The sequence below is a fragment of the Protopterus annectens genome, chromosome 2.part0 (assembly GCF_019279795.1).
Source record: "Protopterus annectens isolate FY-2018-M chromosome 2.part0, PAN1.0, whole genome shotgun sequence".
In the NCBI taxonomy this organism is placed as follows: Eukaryota; Metazoa; Chordata; order Ceratodontiformes; family Protopteridae; genus Protopterus; species Protopterus annectens.
The window spans coordinates 941,625,969-941,648,677 of record NC_056728.1 but is presented as its reverse complement, the minus strand read 5'-3'; positions in this window follow the sequence as shown (position 1 = coordinate 941,648,677).

Sequence of the window (22,709 nt, the reverse complement as noted above, 5' to 3'; positions counted from 1 at the left end):
AGACATTAATCCGTAGCCTCAGTTGTGTCAGTGTGTGTAAATGTACATGTAGGTGGGAATGGTGTCACTCACACATGTGATGTACAGATATATAAACAGAGTGGGCTCTTTCACTACTTTCTCTCTCATTTTAGCCCAGACAACTGCTTTGTTAAGTACCGTTGAGCCCAATTGTTGATTTATCTCACCATTGTAGTAAGCTGTCTTCTGTGACATCAGGAAATGATGCAATGGTCTCCAGCTTGTGGATTTAATAAGGTATGGGTTTGAATCTGGCATTTACTAAGTATTAAGTGTGTATGCTCGTCTACTGTTACAGAGATGAATGGAATATGTAACACATGGCTGGGTTCAGTTACCATCATGCAATTTCTTGAGATGAAGAAACAAATCATACCACTCTTTCAATCAAGTTAATGCCGCACATAGTGCCTTGTAGCACTATGATGATGTCACATCTTGAAATATATGCTGTCTCACATTTTAGTATGACTTCTTCTGTGGTGTGTGCAGTTGTTACAAAATCCTGTAGCTTGTGTACTTAAGTATTTGAAACCTGTAGTTACTGAGTAGTCAACACAATTGTAATTTAAAGAATTACAGTGGGAGAGGGCTCCTGCAGTACTTCTAGCCTTAACAAGTGATTTGCACCACGATGATGATATGTTCTTTCTCACCACTGTGGCAAGATTTTGCCTGTGGCACATGCTGAGAAGCATAGTTAGGGAGAGGAAAGAAGGTCAATTGCTCCAAGCTCAAAGGGTTGGGGGGTGTGATCAGCAATCTATCATTGCAAATGAATGACCTCTCTTAATTCAGTGCAAAAGTCATTATTGCATTTGTGGTCAAACCTGAGTGCAAGTACACTAAGAGCTTAAATATATCTAAAGAAACCAGCCACAATTAAAATGTTTAAATATATGTAATAATAAATAATAAAAGAACAAGACAATACTCAAACAACACAGTAACTACAGAGTTCAGAATCACAGGAAATATTTTAAAACAACATTGCAGGACAGTCTCAAATAAATACAGAAAACATCTAAATTAATCTTTACTATATTCCTATCTATATCGAAAAGATATCACTGTACCCTAGTTACTTACTATTAGCAAGGCAAATGCAGATAAGTGGATGTTCTTGCTAGGTCCAAGACAAGATACAACATGCCCAGGCTCTGAGAAAGTTCCCAAATTAATATCAAAACATTACTGCTGGGTTAGCCTGGATGACATCACTCTTTGCCACCTGCCTTCAGTTCTCGGGATAACAGAAACTTAACAACATTTAACATTTCTCTGTGAAAATACATATCTTTCAGATGCTTGCTCAGAACTGGAAGTCATAAAACAATTAAATACTTTCACATTTTAGACCTAGTAATTACTTCTCTCCAAGACAATAGAAAGAAAATTCTTGCTCTAGACATTGTGTCTGCTTACTGCACTGAAAATACTTTTTATAGCACATCATAAAGCACTTGTAATTTCAACTTATTTTTACAAATTAACTCTGTGTGTTCCGGCTTCTACTATTAAAACATACATTTGCAGAGGTATATAGTTTGTATACATTTCTGTTTTTTTCCAGTAGGGTACACTGTGGTTACATTCTTGAAGGTCAGTACATAACATACAGTTCTCTTAGATTTGGAAGACAAGTATATGAATCATATTAATATTCACAAATGACATATGATTTTTTTACAAAATTCCAGCTAGCTGGGCTGGCAGCATCACAATTCTCCCCCTCCCCCAAAAAACTCAAGCTAGTTTTTCAAGTGCCCCATGAAAAAAGTTGCTTGAGAGGGTTGAGTCTATAGCTTACCCCCTTCCCTGTCTTGAGATTCCAGCTGCTTTGGCATTGTTGACCCCAGTACCATGCTGCACTGTCCCATCATATGGCTGTAACCTAGGCTCCACCATAGTAATTTGGGATTTTCCTGGCTGGCTTCCTGTAGCCATAGATCCCCTCAGACTCCTCCTCACTTGTACTGCAAATGCTCAGCACAAGGGCCTCCCAATCATGGTAAGGTTCCCATCATGTTAACATAGTACAATTTGTGCCCCTGACTCCTGCCTAGCAGTTCTACCATATAGTTAACATCACTGACCTTCCTTACACCCATGTAGGGTCCATCCCAAGCTGCCAGCAGCTAGTTGTATCTGACAGAAATGAGAACCATTACCTGTGTCCTACAGCATACTCTCTAGCTCACAGACCTTTTTCTACAATTGGCCTTCTGCTAGGTTCTCCTGAGCTAAGCCCATGAGTTCCCTGAGCCTTGTTCTGAGGTTTAGGACATATGCCACAACAGACCCCTTGTGGAATTCACACTCACCCTCCCACTCATCTTGAATCAAATCTAGAGAGCCCCTCACTCTATGCCCATACAGCAACTCAAAGGGTGAAAAACAACAGATGGGGCAAATATTTGTCCCAGTCCCTCTTAAACTGGTCTGCAAATGCCCGTAGCATCATCTTGAGTGTAGAGTTTAACCTCTCAACAAGACCATTAGTCTGGGGATGGTACGGGGTGAGCTTTAGGTGCTTCACCCCACAAAACTTCCACAGACAAGCCAGCAGGTCTGACATGAAATTGGCACCTCTGTCAATCAGTATTTCTTTTGTGAAACCTACCCTGCTGAAAATCTCTACCAAAGCCTTTGCCACCTTTTCTGCCTTAATGAATGACAGAGCCATTGCCTCAGTGTATCTGGTAGCATAATCTACTACCACTAGGATATACTTTTTCCCTGTGGAGCTTGGGGAACTCAGAGGCCCCACAATATCCATAGCTACCCCCTGAAATGGCTCCTCAATCACAGGCAAAGGCTTCAAAGGAGCTTTTGCCGTGTCTCCTGCCTTGCCTACCTTTTGGCACTGCTCACATGTCTTAGACGTACCCTGTTACATCTCTGGAAATCAAAGACCAATAGAAGTTCTGCATAATACGTCTCTTTGTACACTTCATGCTCATATGACCTGCAAAGAGAATATCATGGGCTATGGCTAGCAGTGCCAGATGGTAGGCTCTGGGCACTACCAACTGCTGTATTCTCTCACCCTCTAGCCCTCCCTCAGGGGTCCACTGTCTATACAGTAACTCTTTGTTCCAGTATACAGATTCCGCCTTCCCTTGAGAATCAGGTGCCTCACTAGCTACCTCCCTCAGGCCTTGTAATGTAGGGTCTGAGAGCTGAGCCTGTCCCAACTCTCTCTTAGTAACCCTTCCTAGCTCCCCTTCCACAGGAAGTCTGGAAGTCTCTGACACCAGTGCCTCACTGTCAGCCTGGATACTACTACTCACCTCTCCCCTTGCAATCACTCTGTCCAAGGGAACATCAGTACCCACAAACAGCTGTGGCTCACCTTCAGTTTCACTGCTACAGGGTAGCTCCCTCCCTGAAGTAACCACCTCACCAGTCCTGGCTGCAAGTGTGTGGTCTGTATAGGTCTCCCCCAGGCTACCAGACCCACATACTTGTCTCCATGCCTGACTGCCTGTAACTGCATGAACACATGGTACTGCATTATCAAAATCATTCCCTATCAGGGCATCTGCGGGGATATCCTCAAACATGCCTACTTGCTGGTTTCCTTTTCCAACCTTCCAGTCAAGGTGAACCCTAGCCAAAGGTATTGCGAATGGGGTCCCTCCTAAAGCTCTGACTGGAGTAGACTGCCCAAGCAAGTAGTGCTCCTCTGTAACCATTGCAGGCTTCACAATGGTTAGGTCAGAGGTTGTGTCTCTCTTAGTCATGGCCTTTATCCCATTCACTAAGATAGGATATAACCTCTTGTGGTAGTTTGATACCCTTGTTGTCTCAAGACAACCTACTGTTGGCATATTGTCATTCCCACTTACTAGCTCTCCCACTTTGGTTCCCCACCTTGCCTCCGTGGACATCTATATGCTACATGGCCCCCCTGGTTGCATTTAAAACATCGCCCCCATTAAGGAAACCACAGTAAAAAAATTTCTCCAAAGCCAACTTCATGCTTCTTAAGACAGAAGTGGTGAACTTCATGACACCCATGCAGATGGACAACACAGTTACAACTGCTGAATCCTACACAAATGCACTCTATAAGCACTTACATGAGTGCATGGATCGTGCTTTCCCAAACAGAACCAAGATGCTGTCCTCCAAAAAATAGGAAGCCAATCTGGTGGTCCCCTGCCATAAACAAACTCTACAACAGAAGGAAGAAACTTTTGCAAAAAAGAGTAAAATCCCATGAGTGGAGGAGCTCCCTGGTCAGTCTCAGTAAGAAGCTGAGATCCCTTATAAGATCCTTCAAAGCTAGCTATGAAAACAAAATCACAACTGATTCTAGGGACAACCATCTATAGCTATGTCAAGAATCTCAATGGCAACACCCAGATCTGCTTTGAGTTACAACACAACGGCACGAAAATTACAGAACCAACTGATATTGCTAACATCCTGGCAGATAGGTTCAGTGCTAACATTACCCCCTCTCACCGCCTAAATGGCCCATATCTATATAGAAAGTAAAAGCTACACTCTCTAAAACCAAAAACACAGCATCCATGGGACCGGACAACATCTCAGGCTGCATTTTACATGAACTTCAGAACGAACTGGCTCCCCACCTAAGCACCATGTTCAATCATAGCCTCAAGTCAGGCTTTGTGCCCACTGAATGGCACACAGCAACAGTTATCCCACTTCACAATGGGGGAGCCACCACTGATCCTAGGAACTATCTCCCTATTAGGCTGACGAGCCTGGTCTGTAAGGCCATGGAATGTATCATCATGGAACTCATAAACAAAAACATTGGTAACCTCCAAACTCTGGAATCCACCCAGTTCAGGCTTGTAAAAGGCAGATCATGCCTTCTGAACCTGATCAACTTCTTTGAGGCAGTCACCAAAGCCATAGATGAGGGTAAGGTGGTTCACACAGCCTGTCTTGACCTCGCCAAGGCTTTCAACACCATCCCCCATTCTGGAATTATAGCTAAACTCACTAAACTAGATATAAATCCTTACATCACAAGACAGAACCCACACTGTAAAAGTTGCAGACTCCAAATCTGACTTCAAACCAGTGACAAGTGGAGTACCACAGGGTTCAGTCCTGGGAACTCTCCTGTTTGGTATCTACTTCTCTGATGTACAGGCTAACACAGAAGGCCTTTAGTTAATGAAGTTTGCAGATGACTGCAAACTAGGAGCCATAGTTGAGTCCCCAAATGATGTGGACATCCTACAGAAGGGCCTCACTGAGACAGATGCCTGGTGTCAGAGCCATGGCCTCAAGCTCAATGCCAAAAAGTGCATTGTCATCCCCTTTGGTAAAAATTCTGTACACATGAATTACTACATAGGCAGCAGTCTACTTAACACCGAATGTGTGATAAGAGACCTTGGGACCTAGGTGGACAGTAGTCTCTCCTTTGATAATCACATTGCCACAGTAATCAGGAATTCTTTCTTTGTGGTACACCTCATCACAAAACAGTTCTCATCCAGGAAAAAAAGAGGTCATTGTTCCCCTCTGCTCGACACTCATTAGACCCATTATACAGTACAATGCCCCTTTTGGAATGTACCTCACAAGACATCTGCAGCAGCTGGAAAGGCCACAGAAGTACCTCACAAAGAGGATTATTGGCCTCAAACAGATGCCCTACACTGACCATCTCAAAAAACCCCAGCTTTAGTCCGTAGCATATCACCTATTCAGAGGCAATCTCTGCCTAATATATAAAGCCATGTCAAACCCAGAGCTGTTGGACATACTGCACCTAAAGAAATCCCAATCCCTCTGAGCTACATGCTCTAGGGACCTAAACCTTGTCACCACAATAAACAGGACATGCTGGAGGGATAGATTCCTGTCCTAGAGACTTCCCAAACTCTGGAACAAATTACCCATCTATGTCAAGCAAAGTTCCTCATTAGAAAAATCTTGATGAGTGGATGGGAATAGGAAATACACCCCAGGGATCACTTTTGTAGCTCTGCTCGACAGGGGCACAGGAAAATAACTTTCTTGGGTGCCATAAGCCAGGGAACCTTGTTGGCTAGGCTTACTTGGGCTCTTGGGCCAATAGCCTAGTACCTACCTATGAACCTATGAACCTATGAAGCCTTGGTCCTGGACATGTACCTGGACTAATGGCTTCCCCTGCTACTGGTAAACTCTGTTGGAGCAGTCGGGGCTGCCCACCATGGGTTCCCTTAGACCCATGAGCAGAACTGGGTGCCCCTTTCCTGTGCAGTGATACTCTGCTTGCTAGGTATAGGTCTCCCTTCTTCCTCAACTCATCTGCAGTAGTGTTGTTTATCAGCTAACCAGATTATCATGTCCTTAGTCAAAGTGCTAAGGGCTTGTTCCCTCACTAAAAGATCTGCCAGCCTTTCAAAAAGTGGTGACCTGGCATCCACTCACTCACCTATGAAAATAAGTGCTTATTTCAGCAACATATTCAAACACACTTTCATCTGCCTTGCATCTATGCTCACAAAACATTTTCCTATAAGCTTCAGGTGTTAACTTCAAACATTCTAACAAACACATTTTGACTGTATTATAATTTAAGCAATCAGTATCAGAAAGTTTAGAAATGGCAGTTACAGCTTTACCATGGAGTAAGGTGGTTAGGAACTGTACCTTGGTCAACATTGTACTGTTTACATACCCTATCAAACATATGAATGAAACTATAAACATTATCCCAATCTGTAAATTGTGGAAGAAATTTACTGACATTTGTTGCTTCTGGGGTTCAGTTACTCCCTTCCCTATTACCACCATGACTCTGGAGAAGAGTCAACTTCTCCTTTTCATGTTGCCTCTGCCTCTCATTCTCCTCAGCTTGCAGAAGCTGCAGTTTCTCATTTTCCTCAGCCTTCAGACATTGCGTTTTTTTTTCATAGATTCATAGGTTCATAGGTGTGTACTAGGCTAATGGCCCTGGAGCCTTTACAAGCCTCGCCCCAAAAAAATTGCCCAGGCACAGTGCCACCCGATGTTAGTTCACAGTACCCATATCCAGTAGTGCAACTGGAATGATCCCTGGAGTGACCTTTCTGTTACCCATCCACTCATCAAGATTACTCTTGAAGCAGGCCAGTGAGGTGCTCTGCTTGACATGAATGGGAAGCCTATTCCAGAGTATGGGCAGTCTTTGGGAGATGAACCTGTCCCTCCAGCATGTTGTTAATTGTGGTAATGAGGTTGTGATCTCTGGAGCTTGTGGCACGGGGGGGATTGGGATTTCTTTAGGTGTAGCATTTCAAGTAGGGCTGGGTCAGACATGGCTCGGTATGTTAAGCAGAGATCACCTCTAAGTAGACAATAAGAGACTAAAATCAGCTGAAGTTTCTTGAGTCTGTCCATGTAGGACATGTGTTTAAGGCCTAGGATTCTTTTTGTGAGGTCCTTTTGTGGCCTCCGCAGCTGTTGTAGGTGTCTGGTCAGGTACATGCCAAATGGGGTGTTATATTCGATGACTGGTCTAATGAGGGATGAGTAGACAGGGGTGATGACCTCTTTCTTCCTGGATGTGAAACCTTTGGTTATAAGATGTGCCACATAGAAGGACTTTCTGATCACAGTGGCAATGTGGTGGTCGAAGGTGAGGTGGCTGTCGACCTGAGTCCCCAGATCTCTTATAGCTCGTTCAGTGTTCAGTGGGCTCCCATAAATGTGGTAATTCATGGGAACTAAGTTTTTTCCAAAGGGGACGATAACGCATTTTTTGGGGTTAAGCTTCAGGCCATGGGTCCGTCACCAGTCATTGGTCTCAGAGAGGCCCTTTTGTAGGATATCTGCATCACTTGGGGAGTTGATAATGACTCCTAGCTTGCAATCATCAGTGAACTTGGTCAGCCAGAGTCCTTCTGTGTTGGCCTGGACTTTTGAGAAGTAGATGCCAAACAGGAGAGGGCTCAGGACTGAGCTCTGTGGGACTCCACTCATGACTGATCGATAGTCTGACTTGGAATCCGCAACTTTCACTCTGCGGGTCCTGTCTGAGAGCCAATTTATAGCCCAGGGATCAAGAGTTTAGAGATTGCCAATATCTTTGTTAAACAGGTCCATGATGATGTGCTCCATGGCTTTGCATACCAGACTTTCCAGGCTAATGGGGTGATAGTTCTCATGGTCTGTAGTTGCTCCCCCTTTATGGAGCTGGATGACTGTAGCAGTGCACCATTCATTAGGGACATAGCCTGAGTTTAGGCTGTGATTGAACAGGGCATACAGATGTAGTGCCAGTTCATTTTGTAGCTCATGTAGGATGCAGCCAGGGATATTATCAGGTCCCATGGATGCTGTATTCTTGGCTTTGGATAATGCAGCTTTTAACTGTGCCACAGAAATGGTGGGTACCAGGCTTTCATCTGGTATTGTGATAGGGCCCTTCGGGAGGGAGAGAGGGGTAAAGTTGGCATTGTATCTGTCGGACAGTATGTTGGCTATATCTGTTGGCTCAGTATAGGAGGTGCCATTGTGCAATAACTCAGAGCAAATCTGAGTATTGCCTTTGAGGTTTTTGATATAGCTATAGAAGGCTTTGTAGATGTTTTTGATATCAGCCACAATTCTGCCTTCATAGCTGGCTTTAGAGAATTTGATAAGGGACCTCAGCTTTTTGTTGAGACTGATAAGGGAGGTTTTCCAGTCTTGTGACTTCATTTTTTTTCTGCAACAGTTTCTTCCTTCTGTTGTAGAGTGGGGACCACCAGATTGACTTCCTTTTTTTGGTGGAGAGCATCTTAGTTCTATTTGGTATGGCAAGGTCCATGCATTTGTGTACATGCTCATACAGTGCAATGGTGTATGATTTGGCAGTCATGCAGCTATTTTCCATTGGCATGGGTGCCGAGAAGTTAGCCACCTTAGAAAATGGACAGCTTGACCTTTCCACAGAGGAGAGAAAGCAAGCCTGGCACATTTCAGTCAACTGGCTCCTTGTCAGCTTGCCATACTCCTCTGCTGATATGATTGCTTTCTCTCCCTGACTAACTAAGCTAACAAAAAAATAAACACAGTCAACCAATTAATATGTGATGTGGCTATCCCACCACTGCCAACCAATTAATATGTGATGACCCTGTACTAGCCCAGTAATCAAGGAGCCTCAATCCTCACTACTAGTACCAGTGAGGGATGTACACTTTTCCTCAGTCTCTTGATGCCTCAGTCTCTCTGCTACCTCTATGTTCAAATGCTTGGCCTCTAGCTCAAGTCTCTTTAACTCAAGTTGGATTTTTAAGTCCTCTGTGGAAAAGTTGAGCCATCCATTTTCGGAGAGTTGTACATTTCCATGGCCAGTCTGATTGTCCTCCTGGATGCTATTCTGTGATGCAGCTGTGACTAAAGCTACAGTCATGTCTGCTTTAGTCAGGTTGGCATGCACCAGTCCTTTAGCCTGGCACAACTGGCTCCTTCTCAGCTTGCCATACTCCTCTGCTGACATGCTTGCTTTCTCTCCATGGCTAAATAAGCTAACAAAAAAATAAAACAATTGTGATATGAACTCTGAATGTTCACTGCATGGCTGATTGAGAGTACAAACACCTTCAGTGACCACTGTACACAAGCTACAGGAATTCAATATCCGCACCACTACAAGCCACTTAATATGTGATGTTGCTATCTCACCACAGTCAACCAATTAATATGTGATGTTACTATCCCACCACTCCTAACTAATTGATATGTGATGCCTCTGCACTGGTCCAGTAATCAAGGAGCCTCAATCCTCACCACTGACATCAGTGAGGGATGTACACATTGGGAGGATGACAAGTACACACACAGTAAAGTATAGTTTCCCTTAAGAGCATACAGAACTCACAGTCAGTTTGGAGCTGGTTTTTCCCTCTTTCTCCAGCTCCCCAATAAGACTCCCCACTGGCACAGCTATAGGGTTGAGATCTCAGCTGAGTGGCCAAGCCAAAACCTCCAGCAGCCTCTCTATCCAACCAGTGCTTTATGTGTCTGCCCAAGTAGCTAAGACGCACACACTTTAAGATTTGATTTATATATAAACACACACACACACACACACACACACACACACACACACACACACACACACACACACACACACACACACACACACACCTGGGGAAGGCTGTCACAGGTTTACTAGCTATGCTCCCTTCTGCCCAGACTATAAGGTAGTACCAGATGCCACCAGCCACTACTTATCAACTACTTTTAAGGCCCTTACCAAAGGGTGCCAAATCTTACTGTGTAATGTTACTATTATCCAAATGGTAAGTGTGACCAATACTTTCAAGGATAAGAGCTTAAATATCTCTAAACAAATCAGCCACAATTAAAATGTTTAAATATATTTAATAATAAAATAATACAATAACAAGACAATACTCAAACAACACAGTAACTACAGAGTTCAGAACAGGAAATATTTTAAAACAACATTGCAGGACAGTCTCAAATAAATACAGAAAACATCTAAACTAATCTTTATTATATTCCTATCTATATCAAAAAGATATCACTGTACCCTAGTTACTTACTATTAGCAAGGCAAATGCAGATGAGTGGATGTTCTTGCTAGGTCAAATACAAAATGCCAGGCACTGAGAGAGTTCCCAAAGTAATATCAAACATTACTGCTGAGTTAGCGTGGATGGCATCACTCCTTGTCATCTGCCTTCAGTTCCCAGGCTAACAGAAACTTAACAACATTTAACATTTCTCTGTGAAAAATACATATCTCTCAGATGTTTGCTCAAACTGGAGGTCATAAAACAATTAAATACTTTTACATTTTAGACCTAGTAATTACTTCTCTCCAAGACAATAGGAAGAAACTTCTAGCTTTTGATATTGTGCCTGCTTGCTGCACTGAAACGACTTTTCATAACACATCATAAAGCACTTTTAATTTCAACTTATTTTCTTGAAGTTTTGCAAGTTAACTCAGTCTGTTCCAGCTTCTGCTATTAAAACATACATTTGCAGAGGTATATAGTTTATATGCATTTCTGTTCTTTTCCAATAGGGTACAATGTGGTTACATTCTTGAAGGTCAGTGGTGCTGCGGTAGCGTTGTCGCCTCATAGCAAGACATTGTCGCATTTGATTCTCAGCTAGAGCGTCTTCTGTGTGAAGGCATGCGTGAATGGGCATGCCTTCACTGAAGGTTGTGTGTCAGGGCTGATAACTCGGCACGTAAAAATCCACTACCAAAACATTAGCGGACCGGAGTTCCGCTGTGGTGACCCCTAACTGGGATAAGCCAAAAGACACAACAACAACAACAACATAACATACAGTTCTCTTACATTTGTAAGACAAGCATATGAATCATATTAATATTCACAAATAACATATGATTATTTACAAAATTCCAGCTAGCTGGGCTGGCAGCATCACAGGGATGATCATAGATAATAACCTTAGATATGATAAACCCCTTTCAATTACCATCAAAAAAGTAAACATCAAACTAGGATCCCTCTACAGAATCAAGCCCTTCCTAACTGACACCACTAGAAAAACAATAGCCATTACATACCTTCTTTCCTCTCTGTACAGCTCCACTTTTCACTAACCTCAAAAAAAAGCGGGCTTAAATAAACTTAAAATCTGTTACAATAAAATAGCAAGATATGCCCCCAACCTCCCTTATAGATCTCATCAGTGTGTACTGTACTGCACCACCTAAAATGGCTTGAACTCCCTAATTCCTTTAACCAACCCAACTTCACTCATTCCATCGTCTACCATCCTAACAACTGCTCTTCTCTTAATAACCTGGCTCAAACCTACTCCTTCCCTAGATCAATAAGGTCCTCAGACAAAAACATACTAAAAGTTATCAAATCCAATAACAGTTTTGGTAATTCTCTTTTCTCAAACTGTATATCTGCTTTATGGAATTCACTACTACAAGGAATCCTAAACATTGCCACCCACTCCAAATTCAAATATCTACTGAAAGAACACCTTAACAACAATTGGCTGTGCTCCTGTACCAAACCTGGCTGAAATAAATTCCTAGCCTGAATACCTGCACTCTGTGCCTCTCTAGCTATGTGTTAACTAATCCACCTTTCAATTTATATAACTATGCTTCCTTGCTTTACTCAAGTTTTTTGTATCCCTCTTTGTCTATAACTATATCTCAAGTGATTCATATTTAATTGCACCTTGACTTGTCTACCTTAACAAGCTTTCAAAATATTTTTTTACCAAATTTGTATTGCATTGTAAATATTCAGCGCATATTCAAAGATATCTTTTCATTCTTAAATATTATCTTTGTTTATAATTTTTGTAATTTGACATGAATGTTATGTATAATTTTGTATGGTGTAATTTTATGTAAAAATAATTTCTAAATTTTTCTGTTCTGGAGATTTACTAATACATGTTAATATATCACCTGGGTATGATTTTTGTTGCTGTACTATCATATAGGTATTACTCCTGTGTTTAACAAGGCTCACTTCAGGACTAGATGTTGGATACAACATGATGTGGTTGTGCATTCACATGTGTAATTTGACAGACTTTCTTATTTCAACATGTGTGGTGTGGTAATTGTAGCAGGAGGGACACAAATTATATGACTGATTACACTCCCATAAATGCATCATACTCAATTAATTATTTCCTGACGTGATGCATTTTCCCTGTAGCTGATGTCATTATATAATAATGTTGGCATATAATTTTGTTTGCTTTAAGTCTTCTCTGGGTTACCTTTCCATTTGTGTTATACACATACAGACATACATATATCCTATGCATTGTGATATACATACTGAGATTCTTGCTCATACGCACACACACTACACACAGACACACACACACACACACACACACACACACACACACACACACACACACACACACACACACACGCACGCAAAACCCATTTGCCAATGGAGTGAGTACACATGAATTGTACCTTGATTTATGTGCATATTCACATATGTCACATGACCATACCCCTCATATTGCTGGTATATACATCTCATATCTGCTGTAGTTTATACAATTGTAATTATGGATAGCAACATATTTTCTGTTGATATTCTGGTCAAAGTGACAGTTCTGTGTATGCGTCGTGTCTTTCTGCATTGCTCTACATATGTACACACATACATACCCAGCATGTCTGAACAGTCACACATTCTACCATTGACAACATGCAGGCTGCTGCTACAAATGCCTTTTTCTTGATTTAATACTATTATTGGAATGATTTCACAGGTGTTTGTGATTCTTCTCAGTAGTTCTACAGGTGTGCACACCACCATTGCATCTTTTGTATTGTTTCCTTCATACACATAAAACAATGATAGGGTTACAATTCTTTAATCTGTATGTATGTTCTAACAGCAATCATGTGGATGTTCATAGGTTCATAAGTTCACAGACATTTACTAGGCAAATGGCCACAAGGACCTTTTTAAGCCTAGCCATGTATCTCAAATCTCTGACAAGTTCTGGTACCCTTGATAAATGCAAGCAGGGGATAGGGAGGTAAAACATTTACCAGTAGGGTCCTGGAAGATGAACCATTTACAGGCTGCCTCTGTCCATTAAAGACATAGGTGCCAAACCAGGGATGACTTTCCTGTTCCCCATCCAATTGTCCAAGTTACACTTGAATTGGGTTAAGGAAGAACTCTGCTTCACATGGATGGGGAGCCTATTCCATAGAATGGGTAGTCTCTGGGATAGATAGCTGTCTCTCCAACACATCCTATTTATATCACAAGCATGGTTTAAGTCTCTACAATGGGTAATTCTGGTGCTGTTTGTTTTGTGGATATGCAGGAGGTCCATCAGAGTAGGGTCTGTCAATGACTTGTATGCCAGGCATAGATCTCTCCTAAACAGTCTGTATGATTCAGACTGCAGGGATAAGGCCTTGAAACAGTCTGCATAAGATGTTACTTATGCCCTGTCTTCTTTTAGTGATGAACCTCTGTGGACATTCCAGTTGTTGGAAATGCCTAGTTAGGTACATACAAAAGGGGGCATTGTACTCAGTGGTAGGTCTGATGAATGCAGAATACAGTGGAACAATGGCTTCCTTGGACCTAGATGCCATACCTTTGCTTATAAATTGCACAATGTGGAATGATTTCCTCACTGCTGTAGACACATGATGGACAAAGGCTAGATTGCTGTCTATATGTATCCCCAAGTCCCTGACTACTGGGTCATCTCTTAGGGGTGTATTGTCAATATGATAGTTACCAGGGGTGGATGACTTCCTGAAGGATACTATTATACATTTCTTGACATTTAGTTTTTATCCATGGCTCTGACACAAATTGTTTGTCTGTGTCAGCCCCCACAGGAGAACACTTGTGTAGGTGGGCAACAATTCAGTGTCAGCTCCTAATTTACAATCACCTTCAAATTTAGTCAGACAAATGCCATTGACATTGGCCTTGACTTTAGAAAAGTAAATGCCAAAAAGGAGCTGTCCCAGGATCGATCCCTGAGGGACTATGCTTGTGCCTGGCCTCTATGTAGATGTGGACTCCCCAATTCTAACTTCCTGGGTCATGTCTGTGCGCCAGCTGGCTATCAACTGGGTGGCATAAGGGTTTGTACCTAACCTCTTAAGTTTCTCAACAATGCCAGAGTGGGGTATTGTGTCAAATATTTTGGTGACCATCTCAAAGAAGTCCACCAGGTTGAGTAGGCATGACCTCCCTCAATGAAACTAAATTGGGTTGGGTCCAGTGTTTGGAGGTTTCCTATGTTATTAATGATCATTTCCATGATAATTCTTTACATGGCTTTAAATATGAGACTAGTGAGACTTATGGGTCTGTAGTTTCCTTGGTCTGTAGGTGGCTCATCTTTGTGCAGAGGGATGACTGCTGCTGTTCTCCATTCATGAGGCATGAAGCCTGTTTGGAGGCTATAGCTTAATAGCAATTCCAGAGGACCTGTTAGGTCATGCTTCATGCTATATAGAAGGCATCCTGGGATATTGTCTGGGCCCATTGATGCAGTGTTTTTGGCCTTAGAAAGAGCATTAAAAACCTATTTCCTAGTTATAGCAGGGGAAGTTATATTTGATGGTATTTCCTGATGGAAGGTTGGTGGGGGCAGGTAAAGCTGGAGCTGAATTTGTCAGCCAGGAGGTTTGCTATATCTTTTGGCTCAGTATAGGTGGTTCCATTAACAATGAGCTCTGTACACAGTTGTGTATTGCCTTTGAGCTTGTGGATATACTGTAGCTAAAGAATGCCTTGTGGTTGTCCTTGGCCTGGGAGGCTAAATTTACCTCAGATTTGGCTTTGGTAGACTTTATTTCCTTTGATTACTCACACAGTATATATCACAATGGCAAAGTAGGTCCATACATCTACAAAAGTGGTCTAGCTAGGTATTTTGAAAATATATTTATGTGAATACAACATTTTTCTGAACATGTCTCAGAAAATGTGTAGTGGAAAACATATAGTACACTTTATAACTGTTTAAATTACTTTATAATGTACATTCATATACAACACATGCTTTGGTAAGACTATTTTAACTTTAAAACGAACTTTCAATGGTTACAACTGCCAAAAAGTGACAATAAAAGTCCCTTTCAGAAGTGCATATGATGACAGCTTGAGAGTTGAGCACAATTGCTTAATATGATAAGTGGGTGGTGGGGGGACAATTGATGTGCAATACCTGCAGTATGTGCAATATCCCCTAATATAGCTACTTTCTTTGCCAATTATTATTTCACCTCTGCAGTTTAAATTCATGTTATACGTATCACATTTACTCACTTTGTTACACTGTAGCTGTGCCCCTCTCACATCTTTTTGTCAGCATTTACTTTTTATTATGTAGATGTGCCCAAGTGGCAGGATTACTTATATAGTTATCACTAATACTTAATTAGTAGCTGTTTGTACATTAATCTACATTACTCCTTAAGCTTTTCCTGCCACTTAATTCTGTGCTTTAAGTTGTCCTTTCTTTGTAGCGTGCCCTCTATGGGTGCCCAGTAAGTGAGGTTGAGTGTATTTACAACTTGTTGTTTGTATTGTGTGCTTGAGCTGCTCTGCACTACTGCGTGGCTACTAGCAGGTGTTCTGGCCACATACAGGTGCTGTGTAATGTGAAAGCTTGTTTAGTAGCTATCATACTCAATAAGCACTGCTGCTCTTTGTGCAAACAAGAACAAAATATGCAGGCTTAGTGTGACTTGCACACACATGTTAAAGAATTCCCAGGAACACATTTTTGCAAATGATGAAGTTCTGATCTTTAATCATTAAATGAGAATAATCATCAAACAAAGAAACTGAAGGATAGTGATTAAAAGATTAATTATTATGTGCTTGTAGTACTTTTAGATGTTCTATTCATTACATATTTTTGGATGAATAGCAGTTTGAAAATAATGCTTAAACTAAGAAAGACGGAGAAGACTAGACATACCTTTGATACGTAATTGAGAAAAAAATATATATAAATTAAATAATATCAGCATCTGTTACAGAGCTAAGAAACAGGTTACGTTCGCTATCAGTGTTTAAATCTACATACATTAACTTGGAATAGTGAGAATGGGATGGGCTTTCATATGGGCTGGGGTGTCCTCCTCAATCCAAACCATAAATAATTTGTTCAGTTAGAAAGTGATTTTGACCTTTCAATGAGACCCCGTCAGCACACCTCAGCTTTACATCATGCAGATTGATACAGACACTTTTTAAATCAAATCAGATCTGGTACAACACTACACCTTTAGTTAAGAGTCATGCAGTGCCTTTAGAACTGTATTTCAAACAGGTACAGTTATGTCTGCCAAACCCTGAGGAAAATGGCTAGCAAAAGCCATTATAGAGTCACTAGACAGGACCTGCTGCCATTTTCCTTTGTGTCGTTATTTGGTTTTAAAGGTGTGACAGAAATGGAAAGGTTGAAATATAAAATGCCTAGTACAAGCTATTTCTCAAGGGGTGTCATCTCAGCTTGTAGGAAGCTGCTCATAGTAATGGGTTTGATACATTCTGAAGGGGGGCCTGTAGAGAAGAAATACACATCACTTCTAATATGTGAAGCTGGGAACAAACAAAAGCATTTAAACCATCACATAGGCATTGGGTCAGGTTTTCCCTTTCACCCCTTCTCTTGTCAGTTGTGTCAATGACATCCTACATTACCATGAGTGTTAGTAGCAGGAATGGACAGGAATCTGTCAATTCATAACCAAGTAAGAAATTTGCAGTGACCAGGTTCAAGTATGAAATATAAACTTAATGAATCAGATGATGCATCTGACAATTTACCTGTGAGATACTAACATTACATACTTCAACCTGTAGACATGAGTTTGATTTCCTTTGTCTACATCGTCCCATAGCACTTCTATCCCCCTTAGCTAAAAAAAATGGAAAAAAAATACATAATAAACAACTACTCCTCCTCTCTATAATAATAGCCTTCTGGCAGACACTCAACATGGTCCTCACAGTAGGCTCACACTACCACTCTTCTTCTCTCTCCACAACCAACACAATAAACCTAAACAATAACAATAATCTTACATCTTCTCTTCTTCTTCATAAGCCTTCAATATGATATGGTCTCATACACTCTTTCTGCACACACTAAAATCTATCAAACCCTATTGCCCTGGAGCCCTCTTGCCTTTTCTCCTATCTTGACAATCTTTAACAATCAGCTACTAAAAATCTGGAAAAATCTCCTCTCTCTCCTCTCTGTCCTAGGAGTTCCACAAGGGGGGCCTATCCTTTATTTTTTATTTTCCATCTTTATTAATGACCTTCAATCATCTATATTCCTACTAACTACCTGCATACAATATGCAGATGATTCCACATATGATTATTGCTTCTTCTCACACTCAAACCAAACTTCATCAACACAATCAGCCTCAGCAACAGTCAGCCAGTGGTTCTCCAATTCTCGTCTACTCCAATGCGCTAAAACTAAATTATTAACCTTCTCACCTACCCACTTAAACTTCTGTGTTACTGCATCTGATTTAACCATTATATAACACCATTATTCCTCTCCTCTACTCAACTCTACTTCTTGGTATTACTATTGATAATTATCTTGATTGATTGTCAAATTAACAAAACACACAAAAAAAACAACAGACAAAAGATTGACACCTAATCAGAAATAAGTCCTTCCTCACAAAGTAAACCACAAAGCCCAAACACATCCTATTTCTACCCCTTTTCTTTAATCTTGTATTCACCTTTTGTATACACTAATCTATCCCACAACTCACTACATCTCACAACTGCTTCCAAACCACAACACAACACATCATCACACACCACACCACACCCCACCACTACTGTCTAAACCTACACTGGCTAATAAACAACTTTTAAAACAACTAAAAATTTTTTACACAATTTCTACCAACCTTCAAAAAAACACCAGCTCTTTCAATTCCTTCCTCTATACCAAACTCTTTAAATCTCTATGAACTCTCTGACAAACTACTTGTTCTACTAAAAAAACCTACTCTACTATGCACTCAACTTTCTAACTGCCTAACTCAATAGGTAAAAAACTCAGTAATCCTCTGTCTTTGATCTCTCTTCTCCTAATCTTCTTTGTCTTTAAACTTTTAACAAACAACTTTCTAACAATCTTAACAAATCTTGGCTTTAGACTTGCCCTAGTGGCATCCTTAAATCTCACTTAAATCACTGGATTTTATCTTCATTTGGAACTATTCTTATTCTTCTTCAATATATTACCCCTATTTATGATAATTATAAAAAAAAAAAAAAAAAAAAAAAAAAAAAAAAAAAAGAAAAAAAATTAAAATCTATATTATTGATTATATATTTTTTTTGTATAATATTAATTGTGTATATTTGTATATTAATTATCATTTTTTGTATTTATTTTATTATATTTTTCCTTTTGTATAATCTTCTTATGTCTAACACAATTAGATTTTCTCCCGGGCCTCCACTGAAAATGGACATTAACAAATATGGACATGTAAAATAAACAAATAAATAAATAAATAAAATTGTAAATTGTGTGATTTAACAGATCTGTTCATAAGGGAGCGCACTCAGCTTACTCACGAAAGGCTAATGTTTTGATAAATAAATGAATAAACTAAATAATGCAAAAGAGTTCCATCAGTCAATATTTTGTCTGCTGTATTCCAGAGTAAGGGAAAACTTTTCATCAGCATAGCGGGGCAGTGTGGCACTGAGGAATGAAATGCAAATAGTATCCCCAACCAGTGACATCTAAGAGAGAGCCTAGGAGTACTGTTGTGCAGTCCTTGGCGGAGGCCACATGAGGGATGAGCTGTGAGTATGATGACTCAGCAGTTCCTACTGCTGTTCTCACTTATCTGATACAGACTGCAAGGCATCGAGTCACACTTCCATGTTAACACCCATGTTGCATGCTGGGCAGACAAACTATTGAAAATAATCCAGGCTGTTGACAGAATTGTGTATGTGTGCAGTACAGAACATTACATTCTGGTCTGTCTTCTAGGTTCATGTTTTAAAAGACACAACAAAACTTTAAACCACAGGACTTGAAAAGCTTGACTTACTTCCTGTAGTGACATGTTGACTCATGCAATGTCAATCCACTGATTAGAGAAATTAGTAGCCTTATGAACAGGACGGTTTTGTGCTACACTTGAACTGGTTGCCATGGAAGCAATTTCCCTCTAACTTTACCCATAAAGCTTCTGTTGTCATTACTAGTTCTACTGCCATTACTGATTATTTTCTCCCACAAACAGATGCATACCAAAGCTGTCTGCTACTGCTCTATGTGATGATGTCATGACATATGCTGACAAACAGCAAAAAGGCTCAGACAGCTTCTGAGGTATCACAAGTCCCATTACCAACAGTGAAGGCTAAGCACTTAATTCATGACAGGTCATAAACCATTAAACCATGATGTCCATACTGTCAAAAAAGCAGATATTGTGCAACTGCTCACCTAAGAGTACTCATTCTGATAGATTTGTGTATTGTAACTGAGGAATAATCATTGGCATTTATATTTCTACAAAGGATGTGTGAATGCTGTTATTCAGAATCACCTTGCAACAACACTTTAGAGCCATTCACTGCAATGCATGTCTAAACATGTACTGAACTGTGGTGACAAGACGCTGTACTGTACTGTACAGCTGGTTAATATGATTAGGATAATATTATTGAGGCATTTTGACATCACTAGTAGCCACTAGACTCATAGATAAGCTTAATTCTATTTACTGTTTATACTATAATCTGCTCAAAAATTATACTAAACCACCAGTGCATACATTGGACTTGAAAGGTAACTCACAATTCCCATCCTCTAATCCATGCATGAACTGGCTATTTTCTCTAAATACGTTTGGTTACTAATAAATCTGAGGGCAGTATATTTGTGCATCATGAAAAAGTTGTAGGACAGCATCTTAGTATTCAGACCTTTCTTTTAGTATCAGTGAGAAAGTAAATGTTTAGAAATATAATCACAAATGGAACACATATTTCATTAGTACATGCAAAATATGGAAAATGAGACGTATATCAGTTGCTTTCATTATAAAATAAAATCAGGGAGTTATTGGGGAGGTGGACAATGAAACAGAATTCTCTGAGAAAAAGTACAACATTAAAATTCAAACTTTTTTTTTAATTGTAAGGTAAGATATTAAGGGTATAAAAAATGCAGCTGGCTGTTTAGCATAGGGGAATTGGCCTGTAGTCCTGGATTTGATCCCTACAACATGTAACTTTGGCCTACTAGGTTTAACTGTTAGTAAATAAAACGCAGATAACATATTGAGACCTATCTATGTGCAGACACAAGTAGCTACTGGTGGGTCTGAGAACATCTGGTGGACCGGTCTTCAGTGGCTGCAGTGCACACCTCACTGCCTGCCATTATTTTTTCCAGTAATGTCACCCACTTGGACAACTTTCTATAATGGAGAAGAGTTTGTATGCTATTAAATTCTTTGCCAGGAAATCAGGAGCTGTAGTGCAGGAGAAAACATGACTTAGTTTATCACCTGATTTCTTCTCTACAGCAGCCATTTGAAATGTTGGACCCACCACAGTGAGTCCAGAAACATGGGGACTGAATGGCCAAAGTCTGTCTGCACTCAACAATATGTGTACTGGCACTTCAACAGGGACCCTTTCTGTACAATAAGAAACCACATAGTTAGGCATTACATGAAATCAGATGCTTCAGGAATCTAGAATTTATGGTTAGCCCTTTTATTTTCTTTTGAATTAAAACAGTGGCTAACAGGTACTCATACAGGGATGCAAACTGAATGCAAAATGACTGATATTGTAAGTGAAAAAGTTAATATAATCGCTTATAACTAGCTGCATGATAGTGTCATCTACCTTCTCATGCAAATAGTTCTTAGTTTGATCATCCAAAGCAGGGATTGTCACTCTGCTGCCTGGGTAGGCCATGAGATCTGTAGTGACACCTATACTATCAACAATGAGTTGGCTGAGTTTGGGACATATTGAAGTACTCTACAAAATTCTCCCATGTGCCATGATACATATATTCCTAAGATACGCACAAACTATGACAACAAAATCTACAGCCCATTGTTTGAATAGAAATGATAGAGTTTAGTAAACTAAGTGTGATATATGTAGTAACAAATCTAAAACTTAGTTGGCAGAGTGCAGGAGAAAATTTGGAGTCCAGACAGAAAGTGGTTGAAAAGTTTTCCATGTGTGTTTCAGTGCATGTGTGTGTGTGTGTGTGTGTGTGTGTGTGTGTGTGTGTGTGTGTGTGTGTGTGTGTGTGTGTGTGTGTGTGTGTGTGTGTTTATGAATGCTTATACATGCATTGTTGTTTTTTTTTTTTTGAGGTGAAAGGTCAGGAAGGAGTTGTGCAGCTGCCAAAAAGAGAAACCTAAGCCCTTGTGTCCTGAACCAGTTAAAAAATGAGAACAAGGGTGGGGTGCGGGAAGTTTCCAATTTCTAGTAACCATTCAACAGTTTCTGTTACACACACAATTTTTGTAGGAACCTAATCTGCTTCATACACTTTACCCTCTCCTGTACTTATCCTGTACCTGTGGAATTAAAATAATAGTTGCCAGCTTAGGATAGACATTAAGAAGCATTTTCTCTTTTCCTTATGAAAGAAGTGATAAATGACCACCTTGCCCTTTGTGAGTAGATAGCCTCACAAATGGAAGGGGAAGTTAAAAATACATTGGACACACACACACACACACACACACACACACACACACACACACACACACACACACACACACACACACACACACACACAAAATATTTTCTCACATTTGTAAATTCTAAGGCAGCTGGAATCTTTAGGGTAGACTGAAGGGTTGTACTATCCTCTAATGGATGTAGTTTCTGCAAGGGGGCTTTTCATTGATTTCTTTAATCATAGTCTGTCAAAACCAAGTTGACTTTGATTGTGTGAGCTAATAATGTACTGCAGTGTTTTTTCATGTTTCTCCATGTTATGTGGCCATGAAGTTGGCACTTGTATGTAAGGGGGTCCAGTGGGGTTTGGGTCTCCCACATGAGTGTGTGTGTGGGGGGGGCTTGGTCCCTGCTAAAAACAACTTTGTCTCTTTTTTAAATATTCTGAGGTAATGTTTCATGACATAAAAAAATGAGCAAATGTAACTCATAGTTCATGATTAAACTAAT